At 32.7% G+C, this 25,045-nt stretch overlaps 1 pseudogene; it reads left to right on the forward strand.

Annotated features, from left to right (window-relative positions):
* The first annotated feature begins 5,525 nt into the window (after positions 1 to 5,525).
* On the forward strand, positions 5,526 to 5,644 carry LOC120618645 (uncharacterized; annotated as a pseudogene).
* The last annotated feature ends 19,401 nt before the right edge of the window (positions 5,645 to 25,045 follow it).

Here is a 25,045-nt window from a genome sequence, read left to right on the forward strand (position 1 = left end):
ACTCAAATCGCAGTTTGATAACAAAGTGAACATTGGCATGGATGGATAATACCTGTAAATTTTACTGGGAAAGCGACATTCTCTGTCTCCTGCTGAGAATCCGCAGTCAGCTGCACCAGTCTGCAAAAACATTAGTTTCAGTGGCTAAGTAAGCCTCACTAGCCATAGGGTCCACATCCCACCTGTGATTGCCGGCAGCAGTGACAGGAATGACAGCATTAAGAGTGAACCCTTCCACCTTTCTCTTTCTTCTCTTTTATTTTATTTATTTATTTATTTATTTTATTTATTTCATAAGACAGTAGTAACTAACCAGGACTGATCGCTTGGGGACAGAAGAAAATTTACAATAGAAAGTTGACAGATTGCCTGTTATAAAAAGTAAGAGGTTGTAGGGAACTTTAACTTTGTTTTTTAGGACCCAATTTTTACAGGGAACTGTTAAAATGGGCCATTTTCCTTACAAAGAAAATGTTAAATCCCCACTGGGAAAACTGTGTCCTGAAACAATGGGTGGATTGCCAACACCCTAACTTTTTAAAACCCTCCTGCTTAAAAACATTCACCTTATAGAGAAAATATTTATCAAACCAAGCACCCGTTTATCTTCTTAGTATGACAAGCTCTAGCAATAAATAACCTGAAAGTTTTTGTCTGAAAGGAAGGGACTTTAACCTGTGGCTCTGATGTTTTTTAAAAGTCATTACCAGGTAATAAACCAGACTATTTTTTTTTGTTACAGCTGCCTGATCAAGAAGATCTTTAGATGTTTTCATTGTCTTGGAAAGCTCTAAAGAAACAAGATATTCTCAGCAGTTCACTTCCACAAACGGCTTCTGTTTAGCATAATGATTTCTTAAATATCACTTTTAAATCCTATGTACTTTAAAGAAAGCAAGTCAGCTTCATTCAAACTTTCCCCAGAGCTGGAGCTCTATGGTGCGCTGTGGCTGTTTAACCGAATTCAGAGGAGCGTGTAATTAGCCTGTAGTGACTGGAGGTCACGAAGAGCAGTTCCCAGGGCTGGCAACCTGGAAAGGCCGAAAATGGTTCTTTTCTTTGTGTACTTTGAAAAAATTCTGCATAAAAAATATTTTCCTCATAATTCTCTTCTATTTATGAAAAATATTTATGTGTTTGTAATTCTGTCTTTAAAAAATTCTAACTAATGTATCTATAAATTAATCAAATATGAGACTGAAGCCAATAAGTTTGTAGGAGGAATAGCAAGTCGAGCTTTGATCACAACAGAAGTGAACTAGAGCTAAAAACAAACAAACGAACAAACAAACAAACAGATTTTGGGAAGAAATAGAGTAGGAAACAAGAGCTTAAAGCACTTCCATGAAAAGTTTTTGTTTCATTATTGAGTATTTGGCTGTTCTTTCTTGATATGAATACTGACAATACCTACTATATTGTTATAAAATTAAAGTTATGCCTTTCACAAAATGAAGTAAAAAATTGCAGCCTCAAAGTTTGACGTGTCACAAGATGTGTGACGAAATGCATTCAGCAATAACCAGTAAGTGTTGGAAACCCCAAAGGACATGAGTTGTATTGCATGGCACTGACAGTCTGGGATTTGGAAGCTATTTTGTAATTATTTTTTGTTGGTCTCAGGAGTGTATGTTTCATGTATTTCTTCCTTTTTACCCAGAATGTAATTTTGCTTGGGGTGACCATCTGAGAATAATAGCACTGTGGGAAATGCGTGTGCAGTTTTCATTGTAATTTGATCAATATCAGTAAACAATTTGTCTGAAAGCTATTCATATAAAAATAAACAACTATTTAGTATTTTTTTCCAATGCTCAGAGAAGTGAACAGTTTATAAACATGAGAGAAAGTGTATTGACTACAAAAAATGAATAAATTAATAATGAATTTTTTCCCAAGAAATTATCTTCTGGGACCCCCTTCCCCCCCACATACACACTACGTTATATTAAAGCATCAGAAAGAAAAAAAACAGCGAATCAATTATCATCAATGATTTAAATAAAAATAAAAACTTGGATTCATTATGTAAAAAAAAATCAGATAAAAATTAAATCAGAATTATAATCGGATTTAAATTGACAGGATAATCTAGGATGTAATTACAAGTCAGTCATCCATAAGTAGTTCAGGAGTGCTTACTCTGTGCCTGCCATCTATATCTTGTTTGTCCTTTCAACCTTGATATTAGAAACTCGGGAATCATAATTAACTAGTTTTTTTATCTTTTTATACCTCAGTCATCAATTCTAATTTTGTTTCTCAACTATATCTCACTAGCATTTCTTTTCTTTCTGTATCTCCTAGTGCTATCCTGATTCAGGTCTTGTCATCATTCATCTGAACTATTCCCATGGTCTTTTTACTTCTATTCATATCTAGATTCTTGTCCCCTCAAATTCATTGTCCAAACAGGCACTAAATGACAAATAAAATGAAAAGGCCACAATGTTCGCTTACCCTTGCTTATGACACTGGAATGACACATGGAGTACACAACTCCCATGGTCTGACCCATGTCTTTGTCTTTTGCTACTCTTTGTCTCCGACATCAACCAATTTAAAAATATTTAACAACGATGTGCCAAGAATTGTGCCATACATCATAGTAGCTCCAGAATTTGGTACAGTGCCTTCGACATAAGAACTTAATAAATAGTTTACCTCGTCAATATTCCTTGAATGGACTGACTTTACTCCATGCCCACTGACACCATTCAGCCAAGTCAGTTGGGCCCTTGTCTGGATGTTATAACAGCTTCCTAACTCTTCTTCCAGTACCCAGCTCTGATTTAAGCTCTACCTCCTACAGCCAAAAGGATCTTTTAAAAATAAGGATCTTTTTAAAATTATTGTGTTATTTCCAAATTTGAAATTTAAAGGTTTCCCAAAAAGTCAAAAATAAAGTTCAAACTCCTAACCTGATTTCTAAGAACTTACACTCAGCCTCTCCCTACATTCCTGCCAGACAGAATATTCCACTACTCTACTTTTTGTCCCTTCCTCCTTTCCTTGGTTAAATGCTGCTTATCCCTAAGGTCGCAATTTAAACATCAATTTCCTAGTGTGGCAGTCCGTGACCCTCTTGACTAGGTTAAATTATTTTCCCCACATTACCATAGCATTGCTCCACAGCGCTCATCACACTTGTAATTATTTGTTTAATGTCTGTAACTTTCTCAGAGAAGCTCCCCTAATCCCCTTGACAAGAGGAAGTATTGGTATTGAACATTCTCATGAGTCATCATAATTCTCCTTAGCATGCATCGCCGTTCAATAATTATTTGTTGAGATGAATGGAAAATATATTTCTATTCCTCAAGGAAATTCGAGGTTTGATTCTAGCAGTATGTATATGCTTCTAGCTAACTCTCATTTTTTAAGTTTCAGCTCACCTGTCAGCAAATCTAGGAGACTTTGCTAATCAAACTTTACACCACTCCCAAGCTAGATTAGATCCCTGTTCTTGGTACTCACATAATACATATGCACTTTCTGTCATTGCACTTAAAAGAATGTATTACAGTTATTTATTTATGAGTCTACCTTACTAGGTAGTAGTTTTTTTGAGCTTAGTGATGAAGCCTTATTCATGTTTTATGTTCCAAGTGTACAGGGACTAACACACATATGTACTCAATGAATAGTTTTTGAATAAAAAGATGGGTGAATACATGTAACATAGGAGTTAGATGACCTCTTGTTTCCAAGTAATGTGTTCTCTCTAACAGGAATGAGGACATCTCAGTGGCAAAGTTATAGGGGCTGAAGAACTGGGACTCTCTTGGTCACCCCTCAAACACTCACACCCTAGGCTTTGATGTTTTATGGACACAACCCTGACATGACTGAAGTTGTTTTTGAGACCTTTATAAAATCAGTGATCAAAAGGTAAATAAAACTGTATTATTGAAAAATAAATAAAAAATACATTTATTTTAATCCTAAATTTGTACAATGAGAATTCTATCCATTATACACACATGCACAATGACAGAAAGTGCATATGTATTATGTGAGTAAATTTGTGCTGTTTTAGGTAGGTAAATTTATGGTAATTTGTTACAGCATCAATAAGAAATATACATGTATATGATATGTATATTATATGCGGATGTACATATATTGTAAGTATTTTCTAGTACTCCAGTACTATTGCCTTTACATTGTTTGAGTCTAGAGGAAGAGACAAACAATAACAAACAATACATAAATCATCACATATTTACTACTATGGTAGGTGCTAAGAAGTATAGCAACTTATGTTTTAACACCCATTCTTCCTTTGGCAAGAGGAATGGGGATTATGCACACACACACATACACACATACACACGCATGCACATTTTTCCAAAGGCCCAAAGTGATAGATGCAGAGATGGCCATCTGTTTACATTTCAAGAGGATTTGACTTTTGTAACATGTATAAAAATTCAAAAAATAATTGTCTGGAAATAAGATCATAGGAATTTTTGAATATGCCACTTTATTTGTAACTATATCTTACTTATGTCTATATTGTAAATGTGAAACTGCAGAGGAGTAAAATGTGACTTTTTAAAAAATTACTAATATAGATTGCAAAAATAAATTTTCTGGACCTAGTAGAATCTTGATGAGATTTTACAATTTGGAATATTTCAGTATCTAATATGAAACATTCCCAAATCTCCATTTTTTGCCCCCTATGTCAGACTGCTATGCTAGTGAGTATATTTAGTCCCCTTTCCATCTACAATATTTTATTTTTAAATGTTCAGATTTTTTGTGATTGTCCTCTGTAAGACTTAAAAATAGACTACTTCCTTTACTCACTTTAAGGCACCATTTTCCCAAAACAACAATAATTACATTTGTATTTTCCAATTATATCTAAACTATCATAATTGCTTTTATTCTCAGAAATAAAGATAACAAAGAAAATTATCTCAGAACACTTACATGGTTGCGAATTGGCATGCTCAAATAAAAATTAAAATGTACTTAAAATCACAACCAATCTGCACTAGTTAATCATGGATTGTGGGTTATTGTTGTTTTTACTGGCTTAAGTGATCCCCTGTTGCATAACAAGAAATGTGCAGAAAATTTATCATACCTTGCATCACATGTTATTTTTTAATATGGTCTTTCAAGGGGATATGTGGTAAAGGCCACAGAAGACAAATAGAAGTTGTTTCTTTTTCATAGTTTGCTCAAAGAAGAAATTAGAATTTGTAATATGTTTTTTACAATATGTTAGTATTGTAGGTCAGAAAGTCTCAGGTTAATCTTATTTCACCAATGGTTTATGATAAAAGAGACATAACTATCTCAGTAATTTTTCTGGTTTTATAAGAATTGTATTTAAATTCTCAAATTATATAAAGGAAGAAACAGCTTTTAAAGGATTTAAAGGATCTAGAGAAATGAACAAAAGAACTGAAATTCAACTTAAATAGTTGATATAATTTGAGATGTTTAAGTCTAATCTTCCTTCTAGTGTAGATCTCTTAAGGAGAGCAACACATAAATAATTCTCAGACACCTATGGCAATGCCACTCTGAACAAGCCCGATCCCATCTAATCTTGGAAGCTAAGCAGAGTCAGGCCTGATTAGTACTTGGATGGGAGACCACCTAGGAAGACCAGGTGCTGTGGGCGTAAAATATCAAAAAATTTTTAAAAAAGGAATTGTAAGCTGACAAGGTCCTTGCAATCTATGAGGTCGACCAAGGGTTGCCTCGCCTAAAAAATAAAAAATAAAAATAATAATAATTCTCAGTCATTATACAATATCCATTTGTAATGACTACATTCAATAGAATTATTAAAATTATTAAGATTTAAGATATTCCTATGGCATTCTAAATATTAAAAACATAGCATTCCATAAGTAAAGAATATATCATCTCTCCAAAGTGTTATATCTTATTAAATAGTTTTACTAAATATTAATAAATGACATGAAAAAATATATTATGTACCAAATATGCCTGAGAAATTCTTGATATAAAATATTACGGATTGGCTATTCAAGGCCCACCTGCTTTCAGATGTCAAGGCAGCACCTAATATTGGGTACTAATTTACTCCTTGAACTACATCCTCTTCTTCCATACTCAGCACATATGGTTTAGGTAAGGCTTATCTAAACTAGCCCTTAGCACCAGCCACAGTCATGTGACCCGGTTTACATTGATCACAGCCCCATCCACAAAGATTAAGTCAGAAATGAGTTTATCATAAAATTCGGGCCAATGAAAGTCAAGCTAAGAATTTTTTAATGGAACTTTGGGGAAAGAAATCATGGCACATGTCTATTTTAGAAGACAGAAATTGATCTGGTCAATTCAGAGTCAATTAATGTATCTCAATCTATTTATACTTTAAGTAAATATTACAAAATATTTTAAAGAACACTCATCTCAAAAATATGAGATTAGAAATTAATTTTTAAACTCTGAGCAAGCAGTTGGCACTTTTTGTTAATAAAGAGGAAGGACATGTAAAAATGAAGAGCAAGTAAATATAATGACTGTTGCTCAGAGAATAACTTTGAAATGTAAGTAAATTAAATGTTAGAACTTGTGCCTCTAACTTTTAATATTTTCTTAAAGAAAACATTAGGGGAAATACCAACAACATTTACACTCTCTCTGATATTTTCATCCAGGTAAATCCAGCAACTCGCAGCCACTCGGCAACGATTGGAAGCAACAGAGCTGCTCTTAACATTTACACTTGCTCAATGAGAAAATGTTGAAAGACTCACAAGTACACTTATTAAGTAAAAGAAATGACAGTGCACACTGGCTGTCTTCAAATGTTGACAAGGGACACAGAAGTAAAGGAGGAGAACACTTTCAAAATACTAAATTGTACACGAAAAGAAAGCGAAGCCAGGTTTTTAGTGTTTCTTGATACAGCCTAATGTACATTTGTTTATCTATGAAACAAATGTGTTTCATAAATATAAAAGGAAAATTATGCTATCAGAAAGCAATGGAAATTAATTTGAATTTAGAGAGTCACATTATCCATTATCAGAATGATAAGCCCCAGAGAATAAATTAATTAGTCATTAATGACCATTTGTCTCTGGTGTCTACAGGCACAGAGTCAGTAACTTATGCAATTTATTTACCTGCTAGTTTAGCCATTTACTCAATGAACATGAACGAATTTCAAAAGAAGGTTATGAAGATGCTTGCATATACTTTTTCAGTGTAACAGGAGCTTTGCAATAAATACAGCACATAAAACTTTTAAATACGTTTAAAGTGTATTTAGAAGACTAATTCATTAACAGCATTATAAAAGTGCATCAAGCAGGGGTAAGGAGCGTAATTTCTTAAAGTGCTATGTATAGGTGAAAGCAATATACTTAATGTCGTCCAAGAAACCATAGCAAAGGGGAGATGACTGTGAAATATTCCATATGTGCTTCGGTGGGCATCTTCATCTCTTTCACTTCATGCATTCGAGCCCCAAAAGGTGGAGGTTAAATGGGCTGAGAGATAAAAGATGTGATGGTTTGGAATTCCTCGCTGATATCCTATAAAGCCCAGTCACAATCAACCAATCTTTGAACAGTTTTTACTTTCCTTTAGAGAGTGGGAGTTTTATAAAATACACAAGCCCTTTTTTTTCTTTTTGAGTAAAAACGTTTGTCTGTGGTATAATGTCCAATAGATGCATTTTTAAAAATTCTCTAATTTCATGAATTTTTAAACCAGTATTTATAAGATAATCTGTTAAGGAAAAATGTACCTGCTGTATAAAGGCTAACTGGGTTGTTTCAAGCATAGAGCTGATGGGAATATATTCTTTATTGGTTGGATCACTATATTTTATTTAAACATATATATAGTATAAAATAGCATTTTAATAGTTATACTGCATTCCTGCAATTGCTATGAAAACAATTTAATTTCATATTTTTATTATGGAGAAGATTTACACACTTAATTTTTTTGTCAGTATTTCTTTTGGATTAACTATTATATTTTTCCCAAATAAAGCTATTGTCAACTTAGTATCAAAACGAAGAATCTTTCTGTATTTAAATGTATAACAGTATTACTATGGTACAAATGAATGGCTTCTACTCAGCTTAATTATGTTCAAGCTGCAAATAAATGCATATTCTGTGTCTATGAATTTGCAAATACGAAGCATGGGCTCCCTCTGCATAACCATCTGTGCATTGCCTTTGTCTTTTAGATTTTATGATACAGATAATAAAGTCAAATTCTCCTTAAAATCAGAAGTTGCTAGTTAGAACATAGGCTAATTACATATAATACCGTATTTCCTAACTACTCAATACATTTGAAATGACAGAAGCATTGGCAACAATAAATGTGGTTTTTTTTTAAGAAAATAATCTACTGTTAGGCCACAATGAAAAAGCTATATGACAATATTAAATATAGTAATTACCAATGAAAAAATATAGCAAATTTACTAAGCTGGAAACAGATTGAAAATATTATCAGCTGTGCAATCTTCATGATACATTTTGGACCAACAAAGAGATAAAATGCAAAAAGATTCTGAATGTGTTCTAAAAATGAGAAAGGTACATTAGTTACATCACCTACCTAGTGTCACCACCAAATGAGTGACTTCCATGGATGAGTTATCCAACAGTGTATCTCTCCACAGGCTCATGGTCAATCTCAAAGGCAGATATTCTGTTTTCACTTCTATAACCCATCCCTGGACCTCCCCCAAACTGCAGGATTCAATCCTGCTTGAGCTCTTAGCTTGCCTCCCTGCCCATGGATTTCACACTCAAGACTGGGGCATCAACTCGCACTTTAGTTTTCTGCCTGCAGGCCTGCCCTACATAGTTAAGACTTGCAAGACCCCACAATCACATGAGCCAGTTCCTTAGCTCCTTGCACTTGTTCCCTGTCTGCTCGGGCTGCCATAACAAAATGCCATAGACTAAGTATTCTGAGGCTTAAACAACAGAAATTTTATTTCTCACAGTTCTGGAGTTTGGGAAATCCAAGGTCAAGGTTCTAGCAGTTTGGTTCTTGGTGAAGACTCTTCCTGGCTTGCAGATGTCACCTACTCGCTGTGCCTTCAGATGTGGAGAGAGAGAGAGCAATCTCTCTGCTATCTCCTCTTATAAGGATATTAATCCCATCAATACCCTTATGACCTCATTTAAACCTAATTACCTCCCAAAAGTCCCATCTTCAAATATAACATTGTGGAGTAGGGCTTCAATATAAGAATTTGGGGGGACACAATTCAGTCTATAGTGTTCTATCTATGTCTCTGTTTCCGTCTCCCTGTCCCTCTCTCTCCCTCTCCCCTACTCTCTCTCCCTCTCGCACTCTCTCTCTTCAAAAATATAACGTAGTGGTTATGTTTCTCTAGAGAAAACTGATGAATTAATTGTATTACCTCTGAAATCTAAACTCCCCAATGGCTGCCTCTGACTAAATCGTATTTCCAGATCACTCACTTTCTAACTGCTATATCAGCTATTCTTCATCTGCAGCAAGACTTCCAGTGCTTTGATACTTTATTCTTGCAACCCATCAACTGCCTTCTAGCATCAGTTTCAGTTCTCAGCTGAGCACTCAGTGCTGCCATTATCATTTCCTCAGAAGTCATTCCATCATTTCATCTCATTCTTCAAATCACCAAGGTTATCAATGGCCTTCATTTTGCCCAACTAATCAATACTTTCCTGTTCTCATTTTACTTAAGATCTTTGTGTCTATTGACCCTATGGATTCTATTGATTTCTCTGTGTCCATAGACATTATTTTTGCTGTGAACATAAAGAACATGTAAGGATTACAATTACTACAACATGCATTCTACATGAAGGTCGTAGATCTCTTTATTTCATTTTTCTTGTCACTGCAGTGCCTAGCAGTTTCTGGTCAGTAGTAGATGCTTAACAAAATCCCATTGAATAAATAAGCCCTCTCACGAAGAAAAATTCTACACAGGATGATGACGACAGTCAAATAACAGAGAGAAATGGGCGTAATACATTACAATAGAAAGTGAGAGAATTGTTGAGGCCAAGGTATTTATTTAGTTATAAATCTTCCTCAGTTTATCTTTGATAATAGGCAGCAAAAAGTTCATTTAGCACATAGGGTTGATGATACGCAGATGCCATACATTCCATTCTATCTTACAGATTAAGCAAAAGATACATGAACTTTCCTATAGAATGGATCTTATAGTAATAATACCATTTCATATTCTTTAAAATAATTCTCAACAAACTTGACAGCCTGGCTTAGTGGAAAGTACACTTGACAGAGAAGAGTAAACCTCAATTGTAGTTCTGATTCTGGCTAATTCTCTGTGTTTTCTAAGAGAAGCGATTTAACTTCCTAAAAATTCAATGTAATTACTTATGAAGGGACCGGATTGGATTATTTCCAAGGTCTCTGTGAGCTCTAAATTTTTATTCTAGTCTAATGAGATTTAAATTTTTAAAGCCCTTATTCTTATTCATCTTAAAATATATATAAATTACCATGCAGCACTTTTCTTTGCCAAAAAAAAAAAAAAAGATTTCTTGTCAGCATTTCAGGATGCTAAGATATAAACCTTTATGCACTTTAACATAAAAATATGTTGATTTTTCAATCATTTTGATGTCTTTAGTTTTCAAAAAGTCTGTCATATTATTCATTATTTTAATGGAACTAATAATGAATAATATAAACTAAATCTTTAGAGTGAAAATATATTTTGCCTGTTTTTTTCTCTTAACTTGGATGTTACAGTATTTTATACCAGATTATCATATCAAGCTAAAACAATACAAATGCAAATATGTAAGATCTACTAACACCTTGCAAACTTATTTCAAGATGATGTCCTTTCACTCTACTATTTTAACATTCTCAAGTGAGACTTAACTTTATACTACCATCATTAATAATGGTACATTTCAGCACTTCCTTTCAGACTCATAGAATAGAATGGTATTAAAAAATCTCAATACAAAAAAGAATATTTATAATCCTTAATCAATGGACAGTTATTACAAGCAATATTTGATGTAGTTGTATTACACAAGTATGTTGAAATTAACTTTTTGAAAGTCAGTAACCAGGACAGAATATGAAATGTCACATAAAATTAATTAAACTTAATAATCTTAATTTAACTCTCTTAAGTCTCTTTTTCCCCACCTGTCAAATAAAGACCTTAGATTAGATGATTTGAGATAGAATATTTTGTGACTTCATGAGGAAATGAAGGTAATTAATGAATGATAATGTGATTTAAGATAGATTCTGAAAAATAAGAAATGTCAAAAGAGGAGAGAGACAGGACTCCAGGCAGAACAGCTTAGATATTCGTGATTCATTTCTTGTTTAAATGATAGCGATCAAATGAAAATTAAAACTCTATCTGCATTGTCCTATATTTTAGCTACTAGCCAAGGTGGCTACTAAAATTTAATTAATTTAAATTAAATTAAATTAGAAATTCATTTCCTCAGTCACACTAAATATATTTCAAGTGCTAAGTGCCATATGTGACTATTAGATTAGACAGTTCAGGTGTTTAGATACCAACACATTTCTATCATAACAGAAAGTTCCATTTTTGAGCAATTAGTCTAGATAAAAATAACAAAATGCGGACATGTAAATGCAACGCCTATTTGACTATAATATGGTCTTTATCTTGCTTAAAAGAAAACAAAAATAATTTTATTTTAAATATGTAAATATGTTTTCTAAAAAATTAAGAATAAGATCTATATACCTCTCCATGTAAGCGGAGAAAATGAAGAGAATGTAGAAAATTATCAACCCAGAAGAAGTCGAAGGAGAAGAAAAATTATGGGGAAAGGTATATTTGTTAAGATTGAATTTAGCTACAAGACACACACACACTCACTCCACATATTGATTTAAATAAGAGAGGTATTTGTGTGTGTGTGTGTGTGCTCATGTTAATCACATAAATGTCCAGAGCCGGTATGGTTACTCAGTTCAGTGGTATCCTGAGAGACTATTCAGTTCACCATTCAGCCATCCCTGAGGTGTGGTCCTCATCCTCATGGTCTAAAGAACCATTCATATACCAGGTACAGCAAGGCTGAAATGGACAAAGACTTCTCAATAAAGACTCTGGAAGGCTGGTATGCATTATATCCCATTAGCCAAAATTCAGTCACATATTCACGCTTAACTCAAGGATGGCTGGGACATCTAATATTTTTTGCAGTTAGCCCTGTGTCTAGTTAGGAAGTTGGTCATTCATAAGAAAGTGAGAACAATACTGAAGAACACAGCCATAGATAATAAACACAAAATAAAATATTCTTAAAAGCTAAGATATATCAGTAATTATAATAAATATTAATAGATTAAATTTTTATTTGACAAGATAAAAATTATGACTGTATTTTCTAATCCTTCAGTGAGTTCCTTGCAAAAATATGTAAAAAATAAAAACATACAGAAAAGAAGAAAATAAAGGAATGGGAAAAGAATAATATACATATAATAATTAAAAGAAAGATATTCTAGCAATATTAAAATTAGACAAAATAAAATGAAAGGCAAAAGTCATTAATAAGAATAAAAGGAGCACAGAATCTTCTACAAAATAAAAATACTACATGCTTATGTGCACCTAGCCACGCAGCCTCAAAAGCAGTTCCATATATCCTTCCTTTTATACTAATATTTTTACATAAACATAGTACAATTTTTAAAACTAAGAAATTAGCATTAGTATGACACAATTAAAGGCTTTATTTGGATTTCACCCATTTTCCCACTGATATCCTTTTCGTGGTCCAGGATCCAACCCAAGATCTCACATTGCATTTAGTCACAATTTCTCCTTAGTCTTCCCCAATCTATGACTGTTTCTCGGTCTTTCCCTGTCTTTTTTAAACATCATACTTACGGAAAGTATTGGTCAGTTATTTTGTAAAATATATCTCAATTTGCATTTGTCTGTTTTATCATGATTAGATAGTGTTTATGCATTTTTAGCATGAATGCCACAATTATGCTTTGCCCTTTTCAGTACATCCTATCAGAAAGTTCGTAATGCCTTTATATTTTATTACATATATGTTTTATATATTAACACTAATCACTTGCTTTAACTGGAGTCTGCCAAGTTCCTTCACTATCAAGTATCTTAAGGGAGATAATTTCCTCTTTTCAATCAAATATCTTAAGGGTGATATTTTGAGACTAGGCAAATATCCTGGTTTTCCTCAAATTTTTGCATAATTTGAGGATGCACTGGTGAATCTTGCCCACAAGAATGACCACTGTGGTGTTCTAATGGCGATCTATTTTCCAGTGTTACACATTTATTATGGAGTTTTTCTGTAAGAGAGAACCATTCTTTCTCCCCACCTATTTATTTATTTGTTTATATATTATGTACTCATGGTTTTTTTAAAATTCTGCAGGTTAAAAAACAATACTCTCATTATTTATTTTGTTTCTCAAATTGTTACACCTTCGGTCACTGGTCCCTCTTCAGGCTGACTCCTTTGCCCACTCAACACGCTCCCATTCTTTTTCAAAAACTTTCTTACTTTTTGACATCAGGTGATGCTCCAGGCTTATCTTTTATGTTCCCTGCCTTAGCCCTGAAGTCAATCACTTCTCTAAGGAACCCTGAGAATATGTTATTATTTATTATTATTATTAATTATTATTATTGAGTACACTTGTAATGTTTGATCACATAGTGTCACAAAAAAAATCAACAAATTTTAAAGAATCAATATCAAAGAGAATATATTCTCTGACAACAATCAATAAAGCCAGTATCAGAATTTTTGAAAAAGAAAATAGAAATTTTTCCAGCAATACTTATTAAAGGAGAGATAAACCAAATTAGTATTAAAATTAGTATTAAAATAAAAGGGAATATAACTACAGATACATTAGGATTTTTTTAATTGTAAGGGAATACTAGAAACAACTTAATGGAATTGAAAACATAATTAGTGGTGATAATTTTTTAGAAAATATATGACCAGGTAAATGAACAATAACTACTAACAACGTTGAAGATAATCCAACATTTTGTCTTTTCCACCATATAAGCCATAAACAAAAAACAAATAAATAAATAAAAAGATCTAGGGAGTTTTACAGGAAATTTTTCCAAGACATTAAAAGACAAATGATTTGTAATCTAAACCCACCCAGTGTTTCAAGGAATCAAAAAATAGTGAAAGATTCTCTACAAATATAATTAGGCCAACATTAACTTGACATTCAAAGTAGACAAAAGCAATACAAAAATAAATTGAATATACTTATTTTTAAAAAATAATTGATAGGCCATAATAGGCCATTTCTGGATAAACCATATTGGTCAATTAAAAAAGAAATCTATTTACTTCAATAAATACCAAAAAAAGCATTTACCAAAATCAATACTCATTCATGACATAAACCACAAAAATTCAGCAAACTAGAAATAGAAGAGTACTCGCTTAAGCTGATAAAAGATGTTATCTCAAAAATCCACAGTAATCATTGTATTTACCAGCAAAATCTTTGAATTCCCACAGGGATAGGAACAAGGTAAAGATGTCCTCTGTTATCATTTCTACATTTGACATGGAAAACAAACCAAGTATATAAATTTATAAAGAAAGAAATCAGTGTTTAACTGCAGACAATATTATTTTTCGCATTGAAAAATCAAGAGACTCTATATACTATTTGAATTAATGAGTTCATAAAAATTTTCTGGATAAAAGATCAATAACATACAGTTCAATAGTATCCTAATAAGCTATTAGAAATAAAATTGAAAGAAAAGATCATATTAGCCATTATAGTCAATACATCCAGTATTTAGTAGATACTATTAAATACTCTTTCTAGTATCTTGTAGAGGTGTACCATAAAGCATATTTTGGTCAAAGACCAAGTGCCCTAATGTTAAAATCAATACATATCACAGTTGAGACAAAGCCAAAAGATGAACTTCTAGAATTAAGAATAAATCTGAAATTTCATAAAAAAATAAAAATTTTATTATAATTTATATTATTTAAATGCTTGTTGTCAAAATTGTCTTTTAAATTTTATAATGCAGGAAATATTATTATTTTTCCACAGGTTCATCTGTGAGATTGTACAGCCACTACATGGAACATCTGTGTCATTAAATGGACATTCATTTTCAATTTGAGTTGCTTAATGAGCAAAACTCCTTAAAGAAAGTTAAATATCTAAAAATTAGAATCCTAAATTTCCTTCATTTAAATTTTTGGATACTGTACACTGAACAATTGCATAAAGATTCTAATTATTATACAATCTCTAGCATTCTGTCTTACATTATTTAAATTGTATAAACATTTGTTGGTTCAAAAAATATTGAACATTCTTATATAGTTAACATACTCTGTTAATACTGTAATTTCATTTGCAATTTCTAATATAATCCTCAAATTTTATCATCCTACATACTTAACTATTTGAAAGTTTACAATAGCTTTTTCATGTTATTAACATTTTACAGTCATTATTAATTACTATACTATTGTGCTTTTGCAATAATAAATAAGCAGTTTTATTTCAAAATAATAGACTTCACCACAAAAACAACATAAGGAGAATATTTGCTCTGAGTAACATCTGGAATATTTATATATATTTGTAAATGAACATTCAGATTCATAATAAATCCAAATAATATGTCTTATTTGTGTTACTGATATTGTAACTCTGTTTAAGTAGAAACCTTGAGAGCACAGAATTATTGATCATATTCAAGTTCAGGGATGCCAGAAATTATATTGAAGTTGGCTTGCAGCTATTCAGTCTTTTGAAGACCAAGGTTGAAGCCACACTGAATTGCTGATTTGGGCCAAATATCAAAGCCAAACAAAATCTCCATGCAATTCTAATAACTACGAATATTTTTAACAGAAATTGTAATAATACGTTGAATAATATAAATGAGGACTTGCACAAATGGAAATAAATTATGCTCATGGTTGAAAAGTCACAATATTATTAAAATATAATTCTCTCCAAATTAATTATTAATTTCAACTCAATTCTAAGCAAAATTCCAATGGATTTTTTTCATAGAACTTGACAAAACCTATTCTAAAATTCACATGATGAGAGCAATGGGACTAAAAAAAGTTGAAAAGAAATAAGGTAGAACAAGGTGGGATCTGCAAGGCCATTTTGAGGAAAAGGAATAGTTTTGTAATTTAAACAACAGTGCCTCATGTTCACCATGGTTCAGTGGTGTCCTAACATACACCAAGCCTCAGTTTAAAGGTATAAATTAGACCAATGTACTAGAATTGAGAGGACAAATACAAACCTATGAGCATTTATAAGTTGGATAAACGACAGAAGAGGCATTAAAAATAAAGTGTGTTTTTCAATAAATGTTGCTATGAAAACAGATTCAGTCATATGGAATAAAAATAAAATTAAAGATATACCTTATTATCCATTGTAATGATTGACCTAATCTGTATAAATGGTATAAATGAAAGACCTAATCTGTAGAGATTTTGAAAGAAAATATAATACAATATCTTCATGGCTGCAAGGTAGAGAAATATTTCTTAAGCATGATTCAAAAGTTCAAAACATAAAATTGATGAATTTGAATGCATTAAATTTTTAACTCTTCAACTAGCAACCATACACAAGTGGAAAGACTAGCTACCAATCGAAAGAGATTATTTGCGATTCATGTAACTGGTAAAGAATTAGTTATAGAATATATAAAGACATCTTGCTAATTAATAGGAAAATAGGAAAACAACCAAAATGTGATAAAATTATATGAATAGGTGATCCAATGACTAATGTCCAAAAAATATATGAACAGATACTCAAGTTCATTTCTCAAGTTCATTTCTAAGTAGGAAAATGAAAAACAAAATAATAGTAAAATATTATTTTATATCCATCAGATTGACAGAATTGAAAATATTTGCTATTAATCATTCATTAAGTTGTGGAAAAATAGGTAATTTTATAGACTGTGAAAAGTGTAAAATTATACAAATACCTTTGAGGGCAATATGGAAATATGCCCTCAATGTATATATATATAATATATATATTATGGTGACATTGGTTAATGAAATCCAGTAAGTTTCAGGTATAAAATCAACAGTAAGGTATATATATATATATATTACATTGTGTGTTCATTGCCCATAGTTAGATTTCTTTCTGTCACCATATATTTGACCCCTCCTCCCTGCTCCTCCTCACCCTCTGGTAATCGCTAGTCTATTGTCCATGTCCATGAGTCTCTATTTGTTGTTCCTGTTTGTTGCTTTTAGGTTTATATCTCACATATAAGTGATATGTGGTTTTCCACTTTTTCTATCTGGCTTATTTTGCTTAGTGTGATTATCTCAAGGTCCATCCATGTTGTCATAAATGACAGTATTTCATCTCTTCTTATGGCGGAGTAACTTCTAAGTATATACTCTTCTAGAGAAACCCTAGCTCACAAGGTTTGTAGACATATGGTTGGAAATTCATGTTTATAATAGTGAAGAATTGGATACAGCTTAACTGTTCATTGAATAAACTGTGAAGTACTCCATCAATAGGATAACATAAGTACTTAAAATGAATGAACCAGGGATAAATGCATCAACATGATGAAAACTCAAAAACAGAATACTCAAAATTAAAGGCAACTTAAATAATGATATCCACAGTCTTAGACTATTCGTATAAAGACAAAATACACAAAACTTTATGTAGTGTTATGAATAAATCCCTGTGCGGTAATAATATAAATGTGTACATGAAATCAGCATTCTAATGAACAGGATATAAATGGAGCAGCGAAAGGCAATCTGGGAAGGGTAGCCAAGTACAGAAACTTTTTCTGTGATCTTTTTTAAAATCTGAATATATCAAAATGTTAAAGATTTGGTAAAGCTTAACAATGTTTTCCTGTGTGATAATTACATTGTTTACATGCTTTTCTGTACGTTTGAAAAAATTCTCTGATAAAAATGGAGGTTTTTATCATGTTCATTGACTAAAGAATGATAATTGAACCAGAACTAATGTAACTATCATAGAAAACACTGAGTCTTAAGCAGAAAACATAAAACAAGTTACAGCAAGCACTGCATAACTTTACTCCTCTACATTTGCAAAATACTACCTTTGATTAACAAGGGAGGATACATAGGAGTGATGTACAGCTGCCTTTATAAACCAATCAGTAGAAGAGGAGATAAAGTTGTTTCCATGGTATGTTCAGAAAATAAATTTTCCTATCAAAAATAAGAGACTGTTGTCAAAAACTAAAATAAAATGGGCAAAATGTAGTCAATGGTTTAATGAATATAACAACAAAGATTAGAAAGAGATTCCTTTGAAATTTATAATTTACCAAATTTGTGGGTGATGATGTAAAGTTATGTTTAGGTAGAAAAATAGACTATTTTTTTAAGAGTGAAAAACAAAAGTTAAAATTGAGTTATTCTATGAAGAACATATTTTAAATAAATAATCTAATCAATTAAATAGCTGATCACATTGATTTTAATTTACCAATGTCATCTATCTTACAGGTAATCGTGATTATTTTCCCTAGACTTCCAATTGCACTTTCAACTACATAAATTCTGATATTAGCTAGTGCCAACATTTCATCTATTTATAAAATCTCATGTACCCTGTTGCCATTTAGCATAGTAAATACCCATTTGTAAACAAAATGGAGATACATTATGATAGCCAAAGGGCAGAGCTTCACCTGGACAGAGATTCATCATTTTTTAATGTAGCACAGCTTGATGTGTGCGCTATCATCAAGCACTCTGAAAGGTTCTTGCCAGAGATTGATGACTTAAACAGTTACTGAAACTTAATAATAGCATCAAAGACTGCAGGTTGATATTGCACAAAACAGAAATATTACTTTTATTCTCATCCATGCTTACTGGAAATGTTAGAGAAAGCTGCAATCTTCTATTATTCTCTATTGGTAATTATATGGTATTTTGATATGGCATTTGTAAGTACTGTATCGAAAATATTTCATTTGCATATATACCCAGAATTCGGATTGCTAGATCATATGGTAGTATTATTTTAATTTTTTGAGGAACCTCCATACTTTTTTCATAGAAGCTGCACCATTTTACATTCCCATCATCAGCATATAAGGGTTCCAATTTCTCCACATCCTCAAATTGAAATCATGATTTCGAAGTGACATCTGCACTCCCATGTCCATGTACCACTGTTCACAATAGCCAAGATACGGAAACAACCCAAGTGTTTATCGACAGATAAATGGATAAAGAACATGTAGTATATACGTACAATAGAATATTATTTAGTCTTAAAAAAGGAAGAAAATCCTGCTGTATGAAACAGCACGGATGAACCTGGAAGACATTATGCTAGATGAAGCCAGGCACAGAAGGACAAACACTTCATGATTCCAATTATATGAGATAATTAAAAGAGTTAAACTCATAGAAGCAGAGAATGGAATTGTGGCTGCCAGAGGCTGGAGGGAGGAGGAAATGGGGAGTTGCTCAACGAGTATAACATTTCATTTATACAAGAAAAATGCATTCTAGAGCTCTGCGGTACAACATTGCGCCTAAAGTTAACAGTGCTATATTGTGCACTAAAATTTTGGTAAGAAGGTAGGTCTCATGTTCTTACCATAGTTTAAAAAATCAATTCAGTTGCAAATCAACTGTGAAACATTATGCAACAATATATAAAAGGGTTTATCAAGATCATATTTTATAGGCTATATGGGCATGAGAAGCACCAAATGAAAATCTAGAAAGATAATAGCATTTCAGTTATGTATGTATTTAATGTCAAACATATCCCCAAAAGTCCATGATGTATTTTGTCTATGCCACCCAAAATATACATCTATGAGATAAATGTGTCAAAGAAGATAATATTCTGGTTTCCTTTGTTTTTTTTCTCCAGAAAATGCTTTATTTCCTATCATTGATTTATTAGTTTGGTGAAAATGTTTATTTTGCAGGAAGGTGCCTCTTTTGGATTTCAGAAAGATTTTCCATGTATGTAATTTAGCCAATTTCAGTAATTTCACTGAGAAGTATTAGAAATGACAGTGTGATTACTGTGAACAAAGCATTATAAGGTAAAAATACAGCTTTTGTAATATTCAAATAGTAGCTGGGTGGGAAATGTAAACACTGTAGTTGATTCACACTTATTTCATAACGTCCTGTTTATATCCTTTTTAGAGTTCTTTGCATGTACATAAAATTCAAGAATACAACTAAATAAAATACAAATCAATGAGTGATTTTTTTAATTTAAATTTCGTCGTGAGCAAAAGGCCATCAAAAAGGTTGGTTCTTTGCTAGTGAATTAATGATAAAAGGACAACCAGTGTAAACTATTTTGCAGACGGGCCAACAATGAAAACATAGTTAAAGCAATAGAGCTTGCCAACTACTGATGAGACTCAGGAGAAATTCCTTAACAGATGTTTCCCTGAGCAAATATATACTTTGCCTACTCTGATTATGATGGTCTTGAGAATTCATGATTCGATTCAACATTCAGCTACTCTTCAGCAAGCTCATAAAAATATGATTCTTACAAAGAGTATACCCTAAATTTTCCTTTCCTAAGAACCAGTATATAACACATTTATGGTGCTCAGTCCCATATGGTGAAGCAGTGGTCCGACGGCACTGTTTATAACACTAAAATTAACGTCACGTCAGCATTTTATTATGAACGAAAGAAGGCAAAGCCGTTCTGTTTTGTTTTGTTCATTTTATAAGCTTCTGTTAGTTGACTGCCCACTGGCTGTAATAATCTGTTCTGACCTCCCATTTGCCTCCCGCTAAGAATTTCTGATGTCTTGCTCTCAGCTGAATGATTTGTGTACAAACAATTTAAAAGATCTTTTTTTAAAACAGGAGATTGTTCCTGACAGACCGTTCAACCTTTCAGGTTCATGTCTAATCATTGTAATATTCGGAAGACTTCCTTCTTGAATAAGCATTAGCAGGAAAAAGTTGGTGGTTCGTAAAAGCAATAAAACAAAGTATACAAAGAGTAGTGAGGGTCGCAATTATTGAGTCCCACCATGATGCCTATCACTGGCATCTCTGCATTTTCACTAATATCTATTTGCATGTATTAAAGATCTATTATTTTCATTATTTCTTTATTTAAAAAATCATTTTCTGTTTTTTTTTTAATTGAGTGAGAAATATCAAGATATTCATTTACTAGCTATGAGACTTTGAGCAATTGATGTAATTGCTCCTCATCTTCAAATCTCTGAGTATCGAATGTGGATAATAAGAACGTCTACTTTCTCCGACTATGTGAGGCTCCAGCTGGATGATCCGGGCCGGTGTTTAAGGTGGTGCTGGCGTGGGGGTGATGCACATCATCCCCACCCTCTCCTAGGATAGCTCCTTCTTTGTTATTACCAAAGGCTCCCACCTTTTGCAGTTCTCTGAAATAACCTGCAGATATCTCACTTTCTGCCCAAATCTAATCCTTTTTAAACATTTTAAACTTTTTTCTATATTCTAACACAAGAAACAAATTAACCAAATCGATGACTATTGTAAAATTAATAAATTATTCTCAAGGCTCCATAAAGGGTAATTTTCATGTCTGCTTTATTAACATAGTGCCTCTTGCCTGGCATAGAGATACTTTATAAAATATTACTTTAGAGTTATTAAATAGTTATGATACTATGTGCAGTTATACAACTACTTAAGTAAAAATAATTCATTTTTGAAGCTGTGGATTCAATTTCTGCTATGGTTTGTAAGTGAAAAAGACAAACTTGTATTAGTATTAGAACTAATATTAATTATAAGTAATATTAACTCACACTTTCAACAAGAGACTCTAAGCTAAAACCAGAAGGTGCACTACAAGCTGCCCCAATGCCATGAAGGTCAGGAAACCAAAAACTCGTAGAAATCCAGAGGTAGGAATAGTTCATTACCCCTCTTTACACATCCTTGCCATGGCCTGAAAATATGAATTACCTCTTATTGATAAACCACAATTGTCCCCACCCTCCTAATTTACATTCGCGGAATTTCTTGTACTTCAGAAGCACCTCTTATCCAACTTCATTTAAAAGAATAATAGCATCTGTGCATAATTAAAAGAAGATTTATTTGGCTAATAATATTTCCCACTTATCTTTTGACTATTATGCATTTTTAAGTCACCTTAAAATTTGAATGAACAATCTCCTGTACAATTTGGTGAAAGCCCAGTGATAATTTGGCTGTATCAAAACTTTGTCAATAGTAAATTAAGCAACAGGACAGCCTTTCACAGTAAAAATAGACTCACTAGCACATACATATTCTAGGCTGTATTCATGGGTTTCTTTTCATCTGCGTTTTCAAATTTCGTTTTCAAATTTGACAGGTGGCAGATTCAATGTTATAGCCTTTAAAAACTGGCATTAATGCTTTATTATCACAATCTGAATTTTTCCATATGTTCTGATAGGCAAGAACATTCAAATCTTTGGAGGATTTCCCTGTTACCAAGAGATAATTCACATGTGCCACCTTCCCTACCAACGGAAATATTCTCAGCGGCTGAATGCTGCTAGAATCATTAACTGACTGCATTGTGCCATTTCTCTTGCTGTCCTACCTGTCACCCTCATAATCTCTGCAGTCAGTCCCTGCCTTATCGACTCGTCAGAAACGCAAATCAGGATAACTGGTTTCTTGCCTTCCTCCTGCAGCCTGACAGGCTGCCATTTTGCCATTTATCTCTAGGCGGCGCTCCTGGACCGTTAGCTTGCTCTGGTATTTCGAGCTGAATTCCTGCCAATCTCCAACCAGCCCAAGAAGAGAAATGTTCTTTGTTAGAGCAACAGCGCCTACTTTTAACCAGTGCTATAGGCCATAGTTTTTACTTCTGATTCCCAAAGACAACTTGTTTATATGAATGATATACAAACGTTGAGCACCCTAAAGGTAGCCTAGTTCTTTTTCTAGGTGGTGGTTTTGCAAAAAAACCATGCACTATTTATGCAAACCTGTTAGTCTTACCAGTTCTTCATTATACATGCCAGTACAAGCGCTCTTTTTACTAAATTTCACTAAAATGCTGGCATTTTTTTTGCCTTTTAATTTGTTACATCTAAAATATGGATGAAATAGTAAGCCTGAATCTGTTTAATTCTATTATAGAATTATGTATTAATAATTATAAGTTTACATTTAATTATAATTACATTAAAATTATATATTGTTGTATCAGTACTCTTTACAGCAAATATACTAATGTCATTTAGCATGTACACAACCTACAGTGAGCATTGTATAGCTTTGAAAAAGTTACTTTTAGTAACCTTTATCAACAGCATCGTGAAGCACCTACTAGTACCCTCACCACATATCTTCTCATTTTTTTAAAGTTATAGTAACATGTACAGATCTTCTAAATTTGCTTTTATACATACGATATTTACTTGTTAAAATATATCTTAATGAAAAATAGTTTTAAATATAGTTTCTATTCAAAAGCATTTTCCACATGGTATCCATAGCTAAAATAATGAAGGAAACATCTGTTAAAAGGAATAAATATTGTCAAAAATGTGCTATAATCATAAGAACTATTGTTATAAAAGTATAAAAAGCAGAATGACTGATATTTGTAAAACATAAATAGGATCATGTCACATCCCTGTGAATATCTTACAATGACTTCCCACTGAAATAAAAATGGCACGCAGAATTTCACAAAGTCTGCAAGGCCAGAAGTGATGTGGCACCTCCCTCTCCTACCTCTCCCTCATGTGTCCAGCTTTCCTTTTCTCCACCCTGCTCCCAGCTCCTAAGCTCACAATGTCTTTCCCTCAGTTCTTCAACAATAAACACTGTGCCTGGCCTGCCTTGGCCCTTGTACATAGCTCCCCTTAGCTAGAAAGCCTTGCCAACCCTTCGCCTGGCTAACTGTTACTCTCCTTCCGATATCAGCTTAAATGTCATTTTCTCAGAGTCCTGCCCTGACTCCCTCTCCATTACATGCTCTCATAACACTCTCTGATGTTCCTACACAGCACTTGTTACCTTTGTAATTTTTGCTAGGCTTTGTGTAATTATAGTTCTTTCATTTCCGCTAGAGTCTGAGTAGAAACCATAGAGTACTGGTTAACAACATGGCTTTAAGGAATGGCCAATTAAGTTCATGATGCCAGCTCGCCAATTACTAGCTTTGTGGCTTTTGTTTCTCATATGTAAAGTGTGATGAAGATTTATATATGCGCTTATATGGTATTTTCTTCTTTACTACATATCCAATGGTTACCACATAATAATTCACCATCTAAATTAGTGAATGAAAATCTTTTCCTTATCCTCATATCCTCATAGAAAACTGTATATAAAATGAAAGAAGTCTTCCGGTCCCCTGGAACCTGGATCTTAATTTTCTTAACTGTTGTGCAATAAGAATGAGGATGAAAATAAAAGGGACAGGGGATGCGTATAAAAGATCTTTGGGATCACTTTCTATCCTAGTTTGCCAGACTTTCTTTTGCTATACTCCAGAGTTTAGAAAAAATCTGGTATATATTTTCATAAGGTTATGATTCATGAAGGCTATTTAATTCATTTATTTATCTACTATTTTTTTTGAGCACCTGTTATGTTCTAGGCATTAGTCCATCAGAAATAAAGAAGATAAAAACACAAACCAAAATTTCTGCCTTTATAGAATATGCCCACAGTCACAGTAGAAAACCTTTTGGCTTATCTCCAACTTTTTGTGGATTTCTAAAGTAAACATGATGAAATATCTTGAACCCTTTTCCCTCCCCTAGAAAATTTCATATCTATTTACTCAAGGTTCTCTAAGCAGCTTAGGAAAGCTCATCTGGGGCTTGAAAGTATAGCCATAGAGATTCTACCTAAATTAATGAAGCATTCCCTAAAATGTACACTGTAGTAATGGATGTTACTCAAAATATATAATCCATAGACAAACGTGTATAAACAACAATGGTTAACGGAAAGCTTTTTAATTTATTGTTCTT

This window comes from Pteropus medius, unplaced genomic scaffold (genome assembly GCF_902729225.1).
Source record: "Pteropus medius unplaced genomic scaffold, Ma_sr-lr_union100, whole genome shotgun sequence".
Classification (NCBI taxonomy): Eukaryota; Metazoa; Chordata; class Mammalia; order Chiroptera; family Pteropodidae; genus Pteropus; species Pteropus medius.